Raw genomic sequence first — 23,440 nt, 5'->3', positions numbered from 1 at the left:
AGCAAAGCCTACCATTTTTTTAAAATACTTTTCAATGGATTCTGATTTTATATTTTAAAATAGTCATAATTTTTTTAATGAAATTTTTTGGCTGTCTCTTAATATAGCAAAAAATGACGCCTAAGAATTGTCAAAATTAATATCATCGACCAAATTCATTTCAAGCTTAATTGAATTTTCTGGATTATTCAATGTGCAAAAAATTTTTCCTCCATACAAATTTTCATACAAAATTGAAACGCGTTGCCCTAACTCAGGGATAAACCAAATTATCTTAAATTTTACACAAATGCTTGGGTCACCATCGAATAAAAATATGGAAGCAAGAAGTCATTTTTTCAGCAGTCTCATGAGCATATATACTGCTTTTTTCAACAATTCTTGCTTTTACTTTCAAGATGATATGACAAAGAGAAAATGAAAAAAGTAATTTTCGACGTAATTACTACGTAACGTACGTTTTCCCCAAAACTGTTCAGAAATGCACAGCCATTAAAAAACAATTCTATAATATTAATTATTTAATTGACCTATTCCGATATGCATATATTCGAAAACTGATATTGAATTATTTCGGGCGCTAAATATGATTTTTTTTATCAACTCTTGTTTTCGCTAATCCCGTCGAAAAAAGATAAAAATTCAACAACAAAAATTGTGAACTTTTTTTGGCTAAAGTGTAAAATATTACAAAGGTTTAGAAAATAAAGATGTCAACTTTATGGTAAAGTTATAAATGTATTCATTTTATTGTTTTTTCTTCTTTATGGGAATTTTGAAATTGTTGTGAACCAAAATAAATCTTGGATATTTTTAAATGCAGAACGCCTTACAGACTAAGTAAATAGATTATAATTTTCAGAATCAAATGAGGGTGCTTAATAATTGAATAATTTTTTTTTGTGATGTCAGAATTAGTTATAATGATATTTATTCCATTTTCTTTTTAAAAAATTGTAAAATTGATTTGATCAAGAAATTTGATCTCTGACAAAAGTTCACCCAAGCAAAATATGTATCGTTTTTTTTTTTGGAGTATACCACTTTTGAAAGTATTCCTTATTATCTGTATCGTTGAATGAATTGAAAATAATTAGATAATAGATTCCAAATCATATTTTTCTTGTAGATTAATTACTCAACCAGTGATTGATTTCACTCTAAACTTTCAATGTCGCCATATTCCCAAAACTAGAGGTGCAAAACACAATCTACAAAAAAAATCGGTCCGGAATGCTAAAATCTTCTCAAATCAGTTTTTGAACCACAGGCACCAAAATTTGCCTATGTTTGAAACTTTTCCTTCTATATCAAACAAAACTATCCCGTTATAAGACGAATACTTTCTAGGCTTCCAGACAAACGCTGAAGTTGAACATTCTGAAAATCTTTTTGTAACTTTTGACCAAATCGAGGGGATTTCAAAATGAACCCCAGTAATATCGCCGATACTGCTTCTCCCTAATCCATATAATACTTAATTAAATTTCAAGTAGAAATTCTGCACGAGATATGAAGTAGAAAAATCACTCCTAGTCTGAAAGTTTGATTATTTCAAATGCAATTGAATAAGATCCTTCATAAAAATTAGTTTGAATTATCGTAAACTAACTTATTATTTGACATTTCTACTTTGTTTAAAATCATACAAGAATATTTAGAAATAATTTGCACATAAATATATACGATTTTTCACTTTTGCATAAATCATTTCTAGCAAATTTGTTACTGTTTCATTCGCTTCAGTTCATTAAAAATCTATGAAGCTTGAAATTTTAGAGAAAATCTTTCGAAATAAAAATCCAACTTCCTGTTTCAGAATCTGATTTTGATGAGGTAATAATCGCAGGTGTAGAATTAAATTTATAATTTTAGAATTTACATATAAATTAAAGAATACTCCAGAAAAAATGAAGGAGACTTTGACAATCAATTTCAAATTCATAGCAATTCTTATGAAAAACATTTCTGAAATTCATGGATTTTAAACGTATAATTGCAAAATTAAAATCAATATATATTTGTCGTGAGCCTAGTGCTGGTATTAAGAAGCTCAAGAAAAATATTGTAATTTACATGAAGATAATTTTTCTACATTTTCTTCGCCATGCGTTTTATTTGTTTTTGTGAACAAAAACATTTGTTACATGAGATTTTTTAAAGTGTTTATACAGTGATAACTTTTAAACTACCAAACTAACAAATAAATTTCCTCCTTTCTATCTTGTATTGCTATTGCTATCAATTTTTTTTTCACAGTGTATATGATAGACTCCCAAATTGTTTTATGAAAGGGTGACTGAGATTTATAAAAGGATATCAAAATAACTATGTTGAGAATATTTGTAAAAAGTTTTCTCTATTCTTCTTTAATTTCAATTTTTTAAAAATGTCTCTATTTTTCTTCAATGAATTAATAAAGCGGGAGGAGAAGCAGTGTGTAGCAAAAATTCAAGACTTATTTGCAGCTGCACCCTTCCCCTCCATTCACTGTCACACAATTATGGTTTTTCTCACCAGATATTGAGGTTTTTTTTTATTGATTGATAAGCTGACCCGTTGTGCTTTGCTACAACTTTCAAATAAAAATGAAATTTTCAAAAATTTTTGAAATTTTAATTGTTTTGTGAGCATGATTTTAAATCAAATAACAACTAAATCAAAAGTCGCCGCTTAGAATGAGAGATGCCGCTGAATTTTAGAAATGCAATACAAGATGACATGAACTAATTTTTGTAAACTATCGTTATTTGTTTTCAAATACCCTCCCATGCAAATTTTGGATCAATTTGCTCGATAAGTTCTCAAGCTCTCAAGTTATGTGTAAAAATTGTGTAGAAGCTGGGGTATGTTTCAAAGAATCATAAAAATATTATTTGTATTAAAATTCATTAACAAGTCAAATTTGGTAGGGGAGAGTGGGGTATCGTGGGCCATGGGGAAACGTGGACCACTTTTAATATCTCAGATGTGTGTTGAGATAAAAATCTCAAACCAACTGTCATCGTCGTCGCTTTACGTGAGCATATATTCCTATATGTTGTTGACTGAAATACGCATCATATGCTTCTTTTATATATCAAGCTAAAAAAAGTTATAAAAATTTACTTACATAATTAAAAAAACACTCGCTAACTTCATCGATAGGGAACCTAAAGTGCATAACAAAAATATGCTCATGCGCTTATGATCTTAGTTTTGTCATGATCTTCACGTGGAAAAGGAATTTTTGATGAAACATCAATAAGTCACACAAACGCAACCAATTTGCAAATCATAGCTTGTGGGGAATCGTGGGCCACACATCTTGAACCACCTATATTTTTATGTTTTTATACACATTCAGAACTTAAAATACGTTTTACCTATCTGCAAAGTTTTCTTATGCCAAATGAAGAGTTATGAAAAATATTTTGTCCATCCTATATAAAAATTTTGCCGAAACGTTCGCGAGCCAGGTTTTGGAATCTATGCGATCATACACAGCTCTTTTTTTATCACATCATCTGAAATTGCTTTAAAATAACGAAATGAATTTAGAAATCACAGTTTTGGGTCAACTCATAAACTTTGCATGTTATTTGGTCAATTTGGATTTGGTGGCCCACGATTCCCCACCATTTTTCAAAATCCAAAAAATATTGCTTTTTTTCAAACAGTCAGAATTTGGGGAAAATAACTTATTAAAAATTGAAAAAAAAAATCTTATGATACCTTGAAAATGTAGAAAACCATATAATTTTTTATTTTTATTTTATCTTTTATAATAAAGAAGTTGTGGAACAACAAAAAAAGTGGCCCATGATTCCCCACTCTCCCATATCTTTTATTTTTTGGGAATAAACCACTTTTGAAAGTATTCTTTATTATCTGTGTCGTTGAATGAACTGCAAATAATAAGATAATAGATTCCAAATCATTTTTTTCTTGTTGGTTAATTACTTAACCAGTAAATGATTTCACTCTAAACTTCGAAGGTCGCCATATTCCCAAAACTAGAGGTGCCAAACACAATCTAAAAAAAAATTCAGTTCGGAATGCTAAAATCTTCTCAAATCAGTTTTTGAACCACAGGCACCAAAATTTGATCTGATTTTGATGAGGTTATTTTAGAATTTAATATATAATTTTAGAATTTACATAGAAATTAAAGAATACTTCAGAAAAATGAAGTAGACTTAGACAATCAGTTTCAAATTCATATAAATTCATATCAAAAACATTTCTGAAATAAATGGATTCTAAACGTATAGTTGCAAAATGAGAATCAATAAAATTTTGTCGTGAACCTAGCGCTGGTATAAAGAAGCTTAAGAAAAATATTATAATTTGCTAGAAGACGATTTTTTTACATTTTCTTCTCCGTGTGTTTTATTTATATTTGTGAACAAAAACATTTATAACATGAGATTTTTCAAAGTGTTTATACAGTGATAACTTTTTAACTACCAAACTAACAAATAAATTTCCTCCATTCTATCAATTTTTTTTCGCAGTGTATATGATAGAATCGCAGATTGTTTTATGAAAGGGGTCAATTTTCGAAGAAAATTAACTTACAACAAAACTGGAAAGCGAATATCTTCTAAGATATAGTTAAAAATCTAATTTCTTCCGTTTTACATTTTTTTTTTCATTAACAGAGGATCCTTGACACCGATATGTTCAATTCCTATCAACCCCAAGATAAATGCCAAAAAGTGTTTTGTTGAAATGTGTCGTCATTTTAAACAGTTTTGATCAACTGTCTTTCCTTTTTCGCCTAAACCATGTTTGAAATTTTCTTTATCGTATAGGTACCAAATTTGTAGAAATGGCACAACACTTTTCATGGTATGAAATTTAATTTAATTTAATTTATTTTAATTTAATGCTGCAAATATATAAATATCAACAAATTTTTATATACTTTTAAAATCATATATTTTTAAAACCATCTTTTTTAGATCAACTTTAACTTTATCATATTTATCGAGAAATGGAAGCTTAAGCACTGAACAAAGAAAATAAGAACATTCAATAAATGTGTATGTACAATGTACATGGAATTTTTATTCACAGCAATTTCAAATCAAACGGTTATGAAATCTTTTTTTACTTTGAGATCTTGAACTCAAATTCAGAAATGAAATTCAAAAAAGTCTTTTCAAATCTAATTCAGTTTTCATTATCTCTGTTTTGAATCTTGAATCATATTTTCGTCGAGACTAAAATTTTTATTTTCCAAGCTTCTTGTACTTGAAGATGTTATTTCCCAAGCGTAGGAGACAGACAGAGGGAAAGAATTCTAGCTAGGTGGCTGAAGCATTAATTATGCTGAGCCACACTACCATACCTACTTTGAATCAATTTGCTTGATAAGTTCTCAAGCTCTCAAGTTGAGTGTAAAAATTGTATGGAAGCTAACCCCTTCCCCTTTCCACCGTCCCCTCTGGGGTGTGTCTCAAATTACCCTAGAAACATTTCTTGTATTAAAATTCATTAACATGTCAAATTAGGTTTTATTTACTTGATTAGTTCTCGAGCTTTGTTAAAAATTGTAAGAGAGCCTCCCTCCCCGTTCCTATTTACCAACTTTGAAAAAGTAGGTTTACCTAACCATGGAAGCAAAATTCCCGAAATATACTTCTATGCCAAATTTGGTCCCATTAACATGATCCGTTCTCGAGTTATGAAGACTTGTTACTTTTTTTAAAAGACCCCCTCCACCCTACCAGTGAGAGAAAGGAGTTCCAAACAATTTAACTATTATAGGAACCTTCCTCGGCCTCAGAAACTTCTGCCTGCTAAGTTTCAAATTATTTTGAGCCTATAGGGAACAGCCCGACTAAATTTTTTGGAATATCACCCCATCTTCCCCAAGAGCCAACTCTAGGACCACCGCATGATTTGCACGATTTTGTAGGGGAAAACTGTACAAGACGCACCAGCGGGGTAAGATGGACCATGCCATTATTTCTCAAATATACACTAACCAACGGCTTCGAATTATGTTTTTCGTCATTTTTATTGTAGCAAACAAGCTTTTTCATCATTCATTAGATGAAAAAGTTACAAAAATTTACAAAACCCAAACAGAAAAATTAATTAAATCAGCTTGAAACTTGTTATTTTTCATAAGTAACATATAAGGTTTTATGGTAAAACAGCCGGCGCAATCTGATGAAAGCTTATCGTTTTTAAACTCATGTGCACTTTCGGAAGACTATAACATTTTTTTTTTGAATTTTATTAAATTCCTACAAATTTTATCAAAAATCAATCATATGAAAATTGGGGAAGAAAGCCCACAAAACCACGTGTCTTGCGCTAAAATTTTGAATGCTTTTGAGAAACCCCGAATATCAAAACAAAATGCCATTCTTTTTATTTGCTGACTCTCAAATAACGATAACAATGCATAACTATTACAAATTTCGTGTTCGAGTTAAAACGGTGCACCGATATTCGATTCGAAAAAAATATCGGCAGCCATGTTTGCCGCGATATCACTATATCAGTCAAAAAAATTGAATTTCGTTGCCTACTTGAAGGCGTTTTATCTATAAGGATATTAAAAAGTGTCCACTGGCTTTGGCGTTCTACCCCGCGGTTTGTTTTCCGGCTGTTTATTTTTTTTACAAAAATATAGTCAAAATCGTGTTTTTTCATATTTTTTCTTTTTGATAATACGTAAATCTGATCCCTGAATCGTTGTCCACTATTAATTTGGTTCTTAAATGATTGGTATCGCTGTAAATAGCAATTATGCTTAATTGGTGCTTCTTGTACAGTTTAACCCTACCAAAAATATAATTTTCGTGAAATGAAATTAAAAAAGGGATAAATAAAGATGTAGTAGTTCTACGGAAACCTTGAGGTTTTATCTTATACTAGCTGACTCGATGTGTTTTGCTACACCTTTTTTATGGAAATTTTATTAATAGTTTTTGATTCCAGTTTGTTAGTTCATCACTTTATATTTAAGTTTCAACATCATTATTCACCAACCCCTCGAAATTAAAATTGTGAACTGAGCAAAACTCAAGTGCAATCAGGTTGCCAACATTTATTTTCAAAAATCAGGGAACTTGCGAAATAAAAATCAGGCTACGTAAAAGTAACGGAAATTTCGCTCAAAGTGATGACCTTTTTTTTTGGTCATCGCTCCACATTTTCACTCCAATATGTGTTGTGAGCCTACTTAGTTGAATAATTCTGCTGCATCAAAGCAATCCCTTCAATTCTCTTTTTCAATAAGAATTAACGGGAATCTTTTGATTGCTTTGATTCAGCCACATTTTCACTTTTTCACTTCAGCTATGGTACCTACTCCAGTTCCTTACTACCCATTTTTCATGACATTCACAAAAATCAGGGAAAATCAATGGCTTATCAGGTTGTCAGGCAGAGCCTCGAAAAATCAGGCAACGCCTGAAAAATCAGGCACATTGACATCTCTGAGTGCAATAGTAAAGAGATTAATTCTTATTTTCTTAAAATACTTTTTCTGTTCCCAAAATCTGACCCAAAATTTGTTTTGCAATCACTGGTTTGTGTCTAAAATAAGGTGTCTGTAGTTCCCAATTTCTGCCAAAATGAATGTTTAACTTGTATCATATTCCTCTCCCATGCCAAGTTTGGATGCATTAGTTTGATCAGATTCCGAGGCATTATCAAAATATGAAAGCATTTCTCGTACCCAAATCCCTTCTTTGTAAAATTTGCTCGATAATTATTTGAGTTGATTAAAAAAAGTATGGGTGCACTCCTCTCCTCTCTATCTCTCCATGAAAAGAAAAAAAGGTCTATCATTTCCAAATTTTTTCCTAAGACTATTTTGGCCCCAGTTGCTTAAAACGTTATCGAGTTTTTCAGAAAATCGTTAGAGAGCCCCCCTTTTCACTATTTATCCTCCACTGGAATGAGGGAGGGCTATTGAATAAGCGTAGAAGCATTTCATAGACACGATTGTAAATGGGGTCTCAAATAATCATCAAGTCTTTTTTCCGTATCTAAATATGCTCCCGTGCCAAATTAAGTTTTATTTGCTCGATTATTTCCCCAGATAAGCAAAAACTTGTATGGGAGCCCCACTCCCCCTTTTCTGTTTTCCCAATGAAAAGGGCTTCAATCCATCTTCGTTCACCCAGATACCCACACCCACGCATTCCAAATTTGATTCCCCTCGCTTTATCAGTTATCGAGTACTGAAAAATTGTTCCGTTAGCTCGAATAGTTATCGAACTATTCACTTTAAATATTATGGATGCCCCCCTCCCCCATTCTTTTTCCTCACTGGAAAAAAAGGGATAGACACTGGAGAAAGGGAGGGATTCCAGATATCCGTAGAAATATTTCTCATACCAAAATACTCTCCCAAACCAAATTTGGTACCATTTGCTTAAATGATTCTCAAATTATTTAAATATTTCTCTTTTAATTGGGAGAGTCCCCCCCCCCTTCTAGTAAGTGGGAGGGGTCTTAAGCTATAATAGGCCTCAAAACCACCCATCTTTTAAGTTTCAAGCAAATCTGCTAAGTAGTTTACGAGTCTATAGGATTCAGACAAACAGACAGAAATCCATTTTCATATAAATATATAGGTAGATACAACCTTTTCAACTTTGTTTTTCAAATAAAGTTGCTTTAAAATGTAATTCATGATGTTTAAGGTAAAAATTTTATAAATTCATTCATACCGACCTTGTTATTTTTCAGTAAATAAGAGAAGGTTAGTATGTTAAAAAATTAAATTTTTTTGATCGTAGATGGGTCCCAATGTCACGGCTATTCACAAGTCCTATCAAAGTAAAAAGCTTTTTTTCTAAAAAAATTAATGTTTCATTAAACGGAGCTTTAACCCTTCATTTCATGATTTTTTTTTTATTTTTCCTTAAAAAACATTTTAAACAGTTGGAAATGATGAGTACATCAAGAAAAAAAATTAGAATAAAATGCGATTTTTCACTTTTTCCATACATTAATTGTTCCAAATTTGTTACTTTATGAAACGAAAGGTTTAAGAATCAGGTAACTAGGTTTTTATTATTTTTAACCAGAAATTTGATTATCCCTGCATAGTTAAGAGCTGATAACTTCAATAATTTTTTTTACTCATTTATCACTTAATATTCTGTTTGCATGTGCTGGTCATTGGACGACACAAACCTGGACAGACGCTTTTCAGATCGGTATTCCGACCGAGCGAGCACAATCAATTATTCCATATCGATTAAAAGCCTCAAATCAAGCTGAATACTCGGTTTCAGCCTATCTGGACAGGGTGGAAGTACCTATGATTCAGAACAAGTCCACATTCAACTGACGATGACAGAGAGCCGTCGATTTTATCGAACCCTGCACTCGACTGCATTTCAATCAATTGACTTCGGAGTTTTGCTTTTGGAGAGTATGAAGTGATACGTTTTAAGGGGTAATGTGGTATCCGGATCAATTGAAATCTTTTTTTAAATTTTAACGCAAGAAAGTGTGAGTTTAATAATTTAGCAACAGACAGATCGATTTTTCTCAGGCGAAACAAAGTAGAATCTCTTAAAACAAGTTGCAAAAACGCAACCCATTACTCTTCCCAGCAGAGATCGGAAAGAGGATGAAAATAACGTGTCAGAAATCGATTTGTATGCATGCACGCACCACTATCTTTGAGCTTTGCTGGGTTAAGATATGGAGAAAGAAGAATCCCCATCAACGATGGTTGCTAATCCGGATTGACTACACGACGAGACGGATCAGAACTTGGCACGGTTCAAGTCTTTTCCGATCTACCGATTGTTGGGGCAAAGCAAGACACCTTCTCGGTAAAGGTAAAATAAATTGCTGCACTTCAGCAAATACGCCAGCTCTGTGCATCATCATCATCATCATCATCAATGGATGGGGATAGGAAGAAGTGCACTTTACGGGTGTCATCTTCTCCCTACTCTTTGACTGATGGGATGCCATTTCTTGAGGAATCCCCCTTACCTCGTTTCATGCTAAACTGTCAAACTGGTAAACTGACTTGGCAAGTTGATCCAACCACAACAAGTGGGTGTTTCTTCTGCTGCATCTCTGCTGGTCTATTCACAAAAAATAGAGGAACATCAACAATGTTCCAATGCCTTCGGGATTTGAAAGTTTGCACATTGGAGAAAAATTGAAGAGGTATTACATCATCGACAGTTTGCAAAGCATGAAGTGCGTTTTGCTGTGTCTGTTTTTTTCTTCTTACCTGTATACTTACCAAGGTCTTAAATCTAACAGATAGACAGCTTAAATTTATGCGAACACATTCGATCGGCTTAACTAGAGGCAAAAATAAGTCGATGGTCGTTGAAGGTTTATTGAAAGGTGTAAAACTGTCACCGTTTGGTCTAATGGCTTGGCAAAGTACCGAGAATTTGATTGTCGAAGGTAGGTATGAAACGCTGGATTATGTGAAAGGAAAGTTGGAATGACAGTTGAGTAAGGAATTAACAGTACCACAAATTTTGAAAGATCTTTGTTTCAAAACTCAAAAGACAAATTGATGGTGGCTTCAAAAATATTTGCTGTAAGTAGCTTTAACATCCAAATTACTGCCTTTTAACATCTTTGGTGTTATATGCTATTTGTATCAAATATTCTAATTGTTAACTCTAAGGACTGTTTAAACAAGAATCGGCCATTAAATCTTGGCAATAAAATTTAAATACCGTAGAATCTCACTAACCCAAGCTCCGCTTATCCGAGCATTTCACGGTGAATTGAAATCTAAACTGACCTTAAACAACGATTAAGAAGCATAACAAAATGCAAACACAAAGCAAAAGGTCAGGGTTTTCGATGTATTCCATGAAATCTGACTGAAGTAATCCTTCCCCCGGCTATCTCGAATAAGCGGAGATCTTCTGTAACAGAGTGTCAATTTATCATTAAAGTTTGATGGTTTGTTACTTTTTCCAAGAGTTTTAACCAGTATTGCTATGAAATAACCTTAATATTCAGAAACTAATATTGTATAATTACCTTTTTTATAGGCGAAGGTATCTATTAAAAAAAATCGGACATTAAACTTTCTTTTGCAGCCTCTAGTGTCAACAATGCATAGTGGTTAAAAAGGGCCGAAAGTGGAACTTTTCCCTAGTGCTTAATTCTTTCATTTAAGCTGTCTTCATAATATTTGCTAGTTTTATTAGAATATATTGGAAAAAATAAGGTTCTGTCTACTACGGTAAAAATATAACTTTATGTTTGAGGAGAAAGAAATAAAATTTGTTTAAAATAAGTACCTCAAACTTAGACATAAACTTGTCTACACGCGCCCGTTTTAGAGTTCCTTGTTTTTATCGAGGAATTAGACAATTCATGCTATTTTTTTTACTTTTCTGTTCTCAACTGATTGATATTATGCCATTTATTAAAATGCAATTAAAAATTATTTTCCTGAACTACAAGACCGATCATCGTTAAAGTTGGCATATGAGAGTTTTTGGAGCCGGAGATGGTTTCTATAATCGGTTTCTTTAATCGACTTAAGGGAGAGGGGAGGTCGGAGATGGGTTTTAAAATATTTTCATAGCACTCCGACTTAAAGGAGGAAGGGAGAGCTCTCATACAATATTAATAAAAATATGACACAATTTGGACAATTTTCAAAAACAACTGAGTCAATCTACGTCAAATTTGGTGTGTAACCGTTTTCAAGACCAGGAATAGTTTCTGTAATAAATCCAAACCCATCAAAATCCAATAAAGGAAAAAGGGCTCCTACACTACATTTTCAAAAATTTGACACAATTCAAACAATTTTTAAAACTGAGCAACGTTAAATTTGGTGTGAAGCCGTTTTCAAGACCGAGAATTGTTTCTATAACACTTACAAACCCCTTCAGAACCGAAAAAAAAGGGAGAGAGGGGCTCTCATACAAAATTAATAAAAAAAATTGTCAAAATTTTGAAATTTCTCGAAGTTTTTGTTGAATATTCATGATCGAATGCGTTTTGACATAATGGGATGATTTATTGAATTCACAAATAAGTTTTAACAAATATTGTTTTGATTGGCGCTTCTCATTTTAATGAATGAATACTCTCATCTATATATATAAAAATGAATGTTTGTCTGTCTGTCTGTTCCCTATAGACTCGGAAACTACTGAACCGATCATCGTCAAAACTGGCATCTGAGGGTTTTTGAGGCCGGGGATGGTTTCTGTAATAGTCAAAACTCCATCCGACTTAAGGAAGGAGAGGCTTCCATACAAAATTTGAAGTTTTTCGAAACAAATTAAAGTCATGACATCCATTTTCTTGAGATTTTTTTTTCCTTTGGGCGGTTTGTTTTTCGTCTCTATGGTCGAGGCGTCGAGCCAACGTCGCAAAAGGATAGTAACCCAGGCATAGCATACTGATCAGTAGGAATATTTTGGCGCGTATTTCTCAACCTCACACTGTTCATTGATTGCTCGAAAATTTAACAATAAGGCGCCTGTTTCTCAAACACGTGGGGCGATATGCAACCTAGATGTGTTTTTTCTTGCTTATTTGATTTGTACACAGCACGTGGTAATAAATGACGCCTAGATGTGACACGGATTGGTATTTTATCAATCGAATCAAAACCAATTGAAAGATTTGCAAAAATACTTCCATATTTAGTTCGTGTTAATGTAGGTAGCATTCGACTTTTTATTCAAGGAATATGAGAACACGTTCAAACGTTCCACTTTTTCTGTTAAAAAAAATTAAAAATTATGTTTTCTTCTAGAAATTGTTACTGCGGCCCAAATACACAACTGAAACGAATTTTGAAACGAATTTAGAAACGAATTTTAAATAATTCTGAAAAAAAAACCATCGTACTTTTTGCTTACATACCAATTCAAGTACGTACTTAACATGAAAAGTGTTTTTGTGTTACATGGCTGCATAAAAGAGACTTTTGATCCGCTTCGTTTTTGAAAAGCGAGACTTTAGAACTGATATTCAACGGGACGCAAAATTTTTAAGAGAAATTTGTAGTTTACCCTTAAAGTGTTAAAAACAATATTCCCTTCTATCAACTTACACGGTGGGGCAAGGGCAAACGTCGAACTTTTAAGAAATTCATCTTCAAAATGATTTAATATGTTGGAAAGACCAGAAGGGGTATTCTGAATGTTGAAACTGCAACGGATATTGAAAATTCTTAAATGTCTTTGTAAATGAAGGTCATTCCCTTTGAACAGCATTCTTTAAAAATGGAGTAACAAACATAAATTTATATTGCAAGAATACTGCAGATATATCAGTGAAACTTGATAGAACAAAAATCAGGAATTCGTATTAAATCCATTTTAAGGCCATTACTCTTACGCATCTGTAAATAAGCTTTGCATTGACACTTGCCCCAATATACGGGACAAATGTAAACTTAGAAATTTGTTTTTGCCTACAATTTTGAATGTTTGACTTTCAAAGAGAAAATAAAAAAAAACGCTGAAAACTTATTTAGTGATGCAATTGATATTTTTTTTTAATATTTATATGTTTACCGTAGAAAATTTATTTAAAAAAAGAAATTTGCACTTTATTTAATACATAACTAATTTAATATATTTTTCATTACCATGATAGGTGCTGTTTGGGTATCGAGCCGGTTAAATTTGTCTACCTTCTTCAAGCAGTGGGGGACAAAATTGAAAAAGATGGGAGAGCTCCCATGTAAATTTAAGATAAAGAGCTTTTCCAAGAAGGGACCATATTTAAAAAGGTTTTTTTGGGTACAGAGTACAAATTTTAGATCTTTAAAAACGAGTTTAGAGATCAAGTTTCAGTAAATAATATATACCATCTTTGAATTGCTATTCAGAACTGCAGCTGCAGCTCTCATTTCAAAGTTGTTGGTTCTGAAGTATGATGAGGTTTAATTTCAAACAATGCTCTCTAAAATATAAATTTTAATAAATTTTTAAAAATTACATTTATTTCCGGAAGGTGTAGCAAAGCACAACGGGTCAGCTAGTATTCAATAAATCAATCAATCATATAAAATAAATAAAAATAAATATTATTCAATAAATGTTACTTCCAAAATCCCTCCTACTTTTTTTTCTAAAAGGTGGCTCCTTCAACCTTCAATCCTTCAAGTTACGTTGAGGCTAAAGACTTAAGATGCTCAGATGACATGTAAAATATTTTGCTTTTGAATAATGTTGAAATTTTATTAAAAATAAGTTTATTTTATTTAAAATAATTTTAACGCACTTTTTTTCATTGAAGGGGTAGCAAATCACACCAGGTCGGCTTGTTTATTATATTACAAGCTGACCCAATGTGCTGTTTCACACCATAAAAAAATCAATCGAATGTGTGAAAATAACTTTCATTAATTTATTCATCAATTTAAATAATATTTCAATATCTTTACAATGAGAGTTGCACCTTGAAATAAGCATTGCAATACAAAGAACAATAGATTGTCAATTTGTTTTTTAATCATTGTTATAAATCTGAAATAAAGAATTGGTTTTCATTTTCCCTTCCCTTTCAAAGTGGGGAGAGAAAATAAATGTCACAATTGGCTTTATTTGCTTGATAAATTTTCGTGTTATACAAAAAATGTATAAGCGTCTCCCTCACCTCCTTCCTGTTGCTCCTCTGAAAAAAGCAGGGGTCCTAAATCCTCATAAAAAAAATTATGTACAGACCACTTACACGTTAAATATGGAATATTTTGCATGACTGTTTTTCAAACTATGCAAAGAGCATGCATGGAAGTCCCATCCTCCATCATCCATGTCTACACAATATCCTTCCAACAAACAATTAGAACCTTCTCTTGTACCTACTTAAATACTTTTTTTCTTTTAAAATGTTTCTCCATTTGCACAACTTCCCTCTCCTCTTCTGATCTCCTGGGAAGAATAAAGAGGTATCAAATAAGCATGGCATCGTGTATCATACTCATATTATACTCTGCCTTATAAAATTTGATTCCATTTATTTGTAGGCTCTTGAATGATGCAATAAAGACGTATTGCCTATGATATATTTCTTGTATCTAAATGCTCTTCAATCCCAAATTTCGTACGATCTGCTCGATTAGTTCTCGAGTTTCACAAACAAAAATGTCTGGGAGCTTACTCTTTCTTATCACTTCAGTGAAAGGAGGGAGGATGCAAAACTTGAGAACTAATCGAGCAAATAAAACAAATTTGGAATGGGTCAATATTCGAAAACGAAGAACAATTCATAAGTTTGTTCAATCCCCCTCCCGACTCCCCTTCCTTCAAGAGGGAAATTAGAAAGCGATAGGTTGCTCTCACACAATTTTTTAACTTAACTCGAGAGCTGATCAAGCAAATTCAACCAAATTTGGCATTGGAGGGTATTTAGAGACGAGAAGTATTTTAATGATGCAAATTTTTGAGTAGGTACTATTTGATAATTCATTTCGAAGTTGCTAAACACTTTAAGTTTTCGTATATAAAAGAAACTTTTCAAAATATGTCCTTAAATCTTTAAAATTGTAGCTCAATTTGTAAAGTGAAGCCTTTATAACTGTCATCTACGAAAAAATATTTAAACTTAGTCAAATGTCTTGTGAATTTGGTTCGAATTAAAAATTGGATCTAAGAGACTCTTGAACAAATTCAAAATTTTAACCATCAGTGGAGATTCATCAAATTCTCAAAGCATAAAGCAATGATCAAAATTTTGCGACAAAAATCTGATTCTTAAAAACTTGATCCAAATTTAAAATTTTAGTTTGCAATTAGGCTCTTGAAAAAACTGCAAAATATGTAGATAATATTAAACAATACACCAAGAAAATATGAAATCTACAACAGTATTTTTAACGTGGAAATAACATGTTTCTTTATCAGGAAATATTTATCTTAAAAACCAACTCCATAGTATATAGCCCGTGGCTGATTTTCCAAAAATAAAAATCAGTTTATTTCATTGCACAACACTTGCAAAAAAAAATCCAAAATTTTTCTTCATATTTTGAATTTTTAGATGAGTTGGTATGCATACATGACATTGATGAAAAATTGTAAATTTTTTAATTCAATTTATAAATAAAATTTAAAATCTGCGTTCTCTTGCGACTTGAATACCTCAGCGAAAGAGTCATCTTGATATTTTTTATCGTTCAACACATTAACAAGATGAATCTGAATTAAAAACCGAATTTCGGACTTTGAATCTGTTTCCGGATTTTAAAAATATTTTTAAAACAACAAAAACAAATTTTTAAATCCTATTCCAGATCAGAATTTAAATTTGTGCCAAGAAGTGAGTAAAGAAAAGCGTTTATTTCGTGAATCTTAAAAAAAATCCTGATATTTCAGGTTTCAATCCGAACATGATTTCAAAGCTTTATTTTGAATCCTATCTGTTAAACTGAATTGATAAAGGTATACAATTTCAGTGTTGTTAAGTATTCAGATTTTTTTGCTAAGTAAAATAAGCCTACAAGTTTTGTTTATATGATTAATAATTTAAATTTTCCAATTGAGTTTCATTTGATGAAACTTAAAGAGTAGATACCTTAAGGAGTGTATTAAAAAAATGTTGCACTTTGTTTTGTGGATAACTTTTAAATGCATGGATGAAAATTGATGAAATTTTCAGTGAAGCTGTCTTATGATGCTAAAATTTGTCACGTTCTGTCGAACGATTTCATCGACTTTTATTTTTGGGCGTCACTATCGCCATCTATAAAGCTTACTATGAACTGTTTTTGTGCAAATCAAGACTTTTTATGATTACATTTTCTGTTCCTTGAAGCTCGGCCTTCAAAATTAATTATTTTTTTAAATTTTAATTGAAGTTATAGAATGTTTAGCAGAATGTCCTTCTTCGGCACAAAAAAATACATATTTGACATTTTATCACTATTCCTCAGATTTCGCGTAACACCAAAAATAGATTTTCAACATTTCAGAACCTATGAATGTTCAATGCAAGGAAAACGGTCGCATTTGGAGACAGTCTTCTCTCGTATATTTAGCCATTAGTTGTGTCAATCCTTAAGTAACAAATACTGATTTGTAACTTTCACAGATCGTCAGCCACCTAATTGCTAGAGACATATTTTTTTATAGTTTCTTTTTCATGTTTCTCTCCGGAACATCCAGGCTAGTATGTCATCAAAAATTTTCTGGCCGGAAAACCCATCAGATGCCCGCTTAAGAGTTTATTTGGTTTTCCATTTCGATTTTTTTTAAATTTCCCCCGCTAGTGGTCCAAATATTTTGCGCACGATTTGACCATCGTATTTAGCCAGACAAAACAGTCAGAAATTTTTATTTTTTATCATTTTCGGAAAAAAATTAATAAGCCTCTACCTGCGCTTGACAAATTATTTACCTCCATGGATTTAATCATCTTCACTTTTTTCAAATGGAGGCTCTCTATAAGATATTCTATGACTCCTTGAACGATTTACCATTTGAACTTTGGTCTAATAGATGATTGATGGATGGTTTTTGGTCTCCCACTGAGATTTTCCAAGATTTTTCTTGATCCTGCCCAAAAAAAATAGTCAATGAGCTTCTGAATTGGATGCTTTCTCAAAAACCACTTGACAGAACGTCACCAAATTTTGTTAGTATAGTTAATATTACATAACTGGATAACTTCACTGAAAATTTTATCAATTTAAATTTATGCTGTCAAAAGTTATTCACATAAAAAAGTGTTGCATTTTATTCGAAAACACTTCTTATTAAGAAGTTGGAACAATTTGGTTCAATTGTTAGGTATTGAATGGACCTTAACAGTGCGTTAATGCCATCAACTTCTGTTTAAATTGTGATGATCTTGTTTACACACTTTACAGTAGGTGATCACACTTAATCTAGACTTCGCGAGAAAAAAACTTCGCTTCTTTCTTCCAGTTACTAATGAATGAAACTGATACCACTGCAGTATTGAATTCCGCTTATGCCATCAAAACAATGATTGATAACTAAGTTGAATTTCTGCAAATGCACCAGAAGCAGAATCATATTGTATGAATTACAATTATTCTTTGTTGTTTTCTCGTTTCAAGGGTTGAAATATTTTAAGATTCTTGATTAACAAATATTCAAGACAAAAAAATTTTGTCACTTTTTTTGTACACTTGTGACAATTCACCTTCTACATAACAGTAATGTTTTCATTTAATTCTTTCCTAAGCAGTCAAACAATTCCTGCGGGACACATTAGTGAACTTATGTAAGAAAAAGAGACGCTCAACATGATTGGGTTAATATCACTTTATTCCGTCACCCTCGTTACCCATTTTAGTCACTATTACAGCTTACATTTTTTCCGGCATTTTTTCCTTCCTTAACCAAAAACACGCCAACAGTAGCATCAATGGGCGTCATCGTCTTCGCAGCCTTGCAAGGAATCAGTTGTTAGATGCTCAGATTTTTTCTTGTGTTTTTTTTCTATTCGTTTTTGGCAGTCCCGAGCCGTGGTAAATTGAGCTGGAAGAAAACAGACACAATGTCATTAGCAGTTTCGCCTAGGTGTGAAAGCAGTTTTTACTCGATTACTTTTACGATTCGTTGATTCCGAATGAAATGGATGTCAACGCTATCGGGGGGAGTCGGGACTGAGAATTGGTAATTTCATCCTCAAGTGCTAATGATATCGTTGCAATGGCCCAGCAGAAAAAGGAGGAACTTAACTTTCTTCATGTGTATGGGGAAAAGTTTCTGTTTCGAAAGAATATCACCAAATATCGATTTCATGCATCGTACCTAACAAATGCCTGTGATTTTAGTATTTTTTTATTATCAAATAATCCTTATTCAAACCTTAATTTTTTGAATTTTTTCTCTTTTTGATGATTCAGTTTTGACCTTCAAATATAAAAATTGCAAACATGAAGTACAATTTTAACATATTTTTTAAGCTTTTCAAGTACTTTAAATTAATCTCAAACCATAGACAGGACAGTGCCAATTTATGCCAGATTCTTTTGCTGTCAGCGAATCCCACTCCATTTCTCATTCATTACAACGAATTCAACTCCACTGTTGAAAGAACTTTATTAACAAAACTTTTTTTTTCTCCATTTCCATTACAGACCGAAATCTCAGCACCATTTGAATGCACCAACGTCCGAATAAAATCAGCTGAAGGGCTGAACGAATGGTAGAAAAGAAAACTCAAAAATTGGAAAGAATAGCCCTCATTGAGGGGTTGAAGCGACAAAAAAAAGCAGCAACCGAGGGAACCAAATTAAATCGGGAACGCAAACCAAATAGCAACAACAGACCAGAACAGAGTCAGCAACGAGGTTTTTGGCAAAACAAAGGAAAAACAAGTCAGAAGACGTAAATTTAGTTGAATAATGAGAATACGCAGCCCGGGTCATCTCGTTGTCGCCGTTGTTGCAGAGAAAAAGGGCTGAACAGTTGATTTTTCCCCCTTCTGGTTTGCTCCCTTAGTCAAATTTCTATATTTGCCAAGGCTGATGAGTTTTTAACGGGAAGAGTACGATAAATAAGTTTTAAGCCTGGTTTATGCAACGGAATTAACGTTTAGTCCAGTGATTGAGTAAAAGCAACTAAAAAGCAAGCTTAAAGGTAAGGAACTAAATATCTTTTAGTTTAAGAGGTTTCACCAAAGCTTTAAAATGGTTTTATAATGATCCGAGCTTGGATTTTTCAAACTCAAAAAAAAAAAAAAACTTTTAATTATTCAAGATTCTTTGAAAATTGTAAAGGCTTGATACAAGACTAAGTTTGAAGTAAATATACTTATTTTTTTTTAAACGATTGTTGTTTAGGTACGTGAAAAAAAAAACAAATCGTTTGAAAAAGTACAAAACAACCGGGCAAACTTCATCGCTTCATTCTGATGTGATTTGAGTGAAATTGAGCAGCTCTTAGATTTGCTTTGGATTGATTTGTTTCTAGTTTTAAGCTTTCGTGTTCCGGAGAGTCTCTGATTGGCCATTTGGGCCCATGTTTCTATCGGGAATTTACCACCCAAGAGTGGTTTGAAAAAAAAGTGGGTACCATAATAATCTGTTTTTTGACATGTTCGATATCGTCTTATTCCGAGAAAATCGTTTGAAAAAACCGTTTAAAATATATCCGTCTAGAATAATATCGTTTAAAACTTGAATTAAGTGTATTTTCTGAATTCTTAATACTGTAAAATTAAGACAATGAAATTTTTTTTCAGAGGTTTTAATTTAGATACGATCGCTAAACGTAGAAAAAGCACAATTTTCTCTTGCAAATACAAGAATTTTAACTCTTTTGAATGGGAGTGACTTATGGTCTTCATTCATCAATTTTAACATGTGACAGTGTCAGAATAATAACATCTGACTGTTTGACAAAATACAACCATGTAACATAGTTCAAACTTGTCATATAATTTGATTATAAGCTGGCCGGGTTTCGACCAAACTGAACTGAGCGCCAAGAAAAAATGAAAACAGAAATTGCATGTCATGTTATTCATATATCAGATTTAAAAAGCAAATATCATTGACTAAAATGAATTCCTTGGATAATAAACTATCGATTTTGGTTCATAAACTTCAAAGATTTAGCATCTAGATGAAAATATTTGCATATAAAGTCCAAGTGTCTCGAAAAAAATAAAATGCTGATGGGGTTCAGTTCGGTTTAGGCGAGTCCCGATCAGCTATAATCTAACCCTGGAGCATAGTATGAACATGCAACGAAATCCAAACATGCTACATAATCTGACCATGAGCATTTATATGACCATAATCAGACCATACAACATAATCTGACTTTGCAACATTATCCGATCATGTGACATAATCTGGCAATAAGACATAATCAGACCATGTAACATATTCTGACCATGCAATATTATCCAATCATGTGACATAATCGGATTATGCAAAGTAGTCAAACCATGCAGCATAATCCGACCATGCAACATTAGCCGACCATGCAACATATTCCGACCATATGACACAATCCGACTATGTAACAAAATCCGTCTTTGCAACGAAATCCGACCATTCAACCATCTGACATAATTTGACTATGTAAGACAGTGATTTTCAAAGTGGTCCCTGTCACCCCCTGGGGGACGTTTAGAGCCTTCAAGGGGGCGGTTAAAGAACTCAGAACTACCAATTGTTGTTGAATTCCTATAAAAAATTGTTCGAAGATACTCTGAGCTCTTAAATATCGATTTAGGGGGCAGTGTGAGAAATATGTTTGATAATAATTACTGATGTGACATAATCCGACTATGCAACATAATCAAACCATGCAATCAATCAAACCATAATCAAACCATGCTACATAATCCGACTATGTTACCTAATCAGACCATGTGACATAATGGTACCGTGCAACATAATCCTTCCCTGTGCAACATTATCTGACCATGCAACATAACCCGACAATGTAACATCATTTGACTATGCGACATAATCTGAGCATGCATCATAATCGGACAATGTGGCATAATCCGTACACGCAACATAATCTGATCCTGTGACATAATTAAACCAAGTGACATAATTCAATCATAGGAAATAATCAGACCATACAACATGATCAGACCATGCATCACATTTCGATCATGGGACATAATCTGACAATGCAACATAATACGACCATTAGAAATAATTTGATTATGCAACATGATCCGACCATGTGACACAATCCGACCATGCGACATGATCCGACCATGAGACATAATCAGTTTGTGCGACATAGTTCGTTCATGTGACATAATCTGACCATGCAATATAATCGTGCCATGTGACATAATCCGATTATGCAACTTAACTTGAGCATGTGACATAATCGAACCATGCAATATAATCCGACCATGTGACATAAACTCTACTGCAACTCTACTAAACAATTTATGGTTTTTTCCAAGGCCGTGCGAACGAGGGGAGGTTTAAGGGGTAGAACTCTATATTTCATTATATTTAATCATGTTTTTCAATCGATCATGTTTTTTAATTAACCTTATCTCTAGTTGATCTGATTCTAAGTAGCAACCTAAAATTTAAATTTAAATGCGCAATGTTAACAAAATTAGTATTATCTATGCGCTTACAATATTTAAATCAAAACTTGGAATTCATTATTTTTTTTTCATTTTATCATTTCCCAATCTGTAAATTGTAAGCATTATTGAACATGTTGTGTTAAAAATATTTAAAGCTATTATTTTGACTTTAAAAAATTTTTTAGCCTTTTTTTTTGATAACTGGACAAATTTTAATAACATTTCTTCTTTTTATCAAATAGAATTCAAATAGCTACTTTTGAATAAATTTTCCTAGGTTAAAAATATCTTCTTTTTTCCTAATCGAGAATTCACATTCCCTTTCGTGATAATTTTTCCCAAATTCAAGATACTACAGTGATTTTTTAATTAATCCTTCGAAAATAAAGAAAAGAAATATAAAATAAGATGAATAATAAATAATAATCATTATAATTTTCCTAACAATTTTTAATTATTGTTAATTTAAAATGTGATCTGGCATTTATTTCAGAATTCATTTTTTTTATCTGATGTTATATTCCATGTATTCTATATCTGTGCATTAATTCTTATGTCCGGAGCATTTTTCGAAATTTTTATTTTCATATTTTTTCTGGTGTTTCGGAAATATTGATGCTTGGAATTTATTTTCAAGAAAATTTCTAGCTCAGAATAAGGAACATCATTTTGTATGATTTATCAATGACTGACTTCGTTTTGAAAATGTTGATTAATTTTGCTGGTATTTTTTGTTTTTTTGTTTTTTGAGTGTGTGAGCTTATTAGAAGTAAGAAAATGGTTCAGAAATCAACTTTCTGATTTCTTGTGTATTTATGGTATTGTATTTATTTTTGACTAAATTTAAATTTCGAAAACCAACCCCCTGGAGGGGATCTTCGCACAAACCTGGTTTGTTCAACAGCTTTAAAATATTAGAAAATATAAATATGATATTTTCGTTCAAACAATGCATGAATATTAAAAATTCAAAAGAAAACTTTACACTATTTGTTTATGCAATATTAAGTTCTCTTACATTAACAGTTTTACGTATAAAAATAACTTTTTGAAAATACAGACCCCGTTCGTTTTTGGCAACACGCCAGTAAATTTTATGTTGCCAAAATCGAACGGTTTTTTTTGTCATTTTTTTATTTCAAATTTTTATTTCAAATTGTTCAGAATTGATGTAAAACCTTATATTAGCATAAAATTTAGCAATTTGGCTCAATTATATTAGTTTTAAGCATAAAAATAGTGAAAAATTCGTGTTTTTACAGTTTAAAACTATTATAAATAAGCCAAATTGAAAAATTAAATGCTAATGTTACGTTTTACATTAGTTTTGATTAATTTGCAATGAAAATAAAAAATAAAAAAGTTACAAAAAAAAACCGTCTTTTTTGGATGTTGCAAAAATCGAATGTTGCCAAAATCGAACGGGGTCTGTACCTGCTTAAATATTTGTTATTGTTTGCTATTT

General features: G+C 32.1%; 1 protein-coding gene across 2 annotated transcripts in view; it reads left to right on the top strand.

Annotated features, from left to right (window-relative positions):
* LOC129742500 (nyctalopin-like) overlaps window positions 1–23,440 on the top strand; it is a 470,518-nt gene that overhangs the window by 193,106 nt on the left and 253,972 nt on the right. For both annotated transcript variants that reach the window (XM_055734402.1, XM_055734401.1), the window contains exon 3: window positions 19,037–19,538. The gene's annotated coding sequence lies outside the window, so the exon portion shown is untranslated. The remainder of the gene's footprint in view (window positions 1–19,036; window positions 19,539–23,440) is intronic.

Source organism: Uranotaenia lowii, chromosome 2 (assembly GCF_029784155.1).
Source record: "Uranotaenia lowii strain MFRU-FL chromosome 2, ASM2978415v1, whole genome shotgun sequence".
NCBI classification, from domain to species: Eukaryota; Metazoa; Arthropoda; class Insecta; order Diptera; family Culicidae; genus Uranotaenia; species Uranotaenia lowii.
This window is presented reverse-complemented; position numbering and strand designations above follow the sequence as displayed.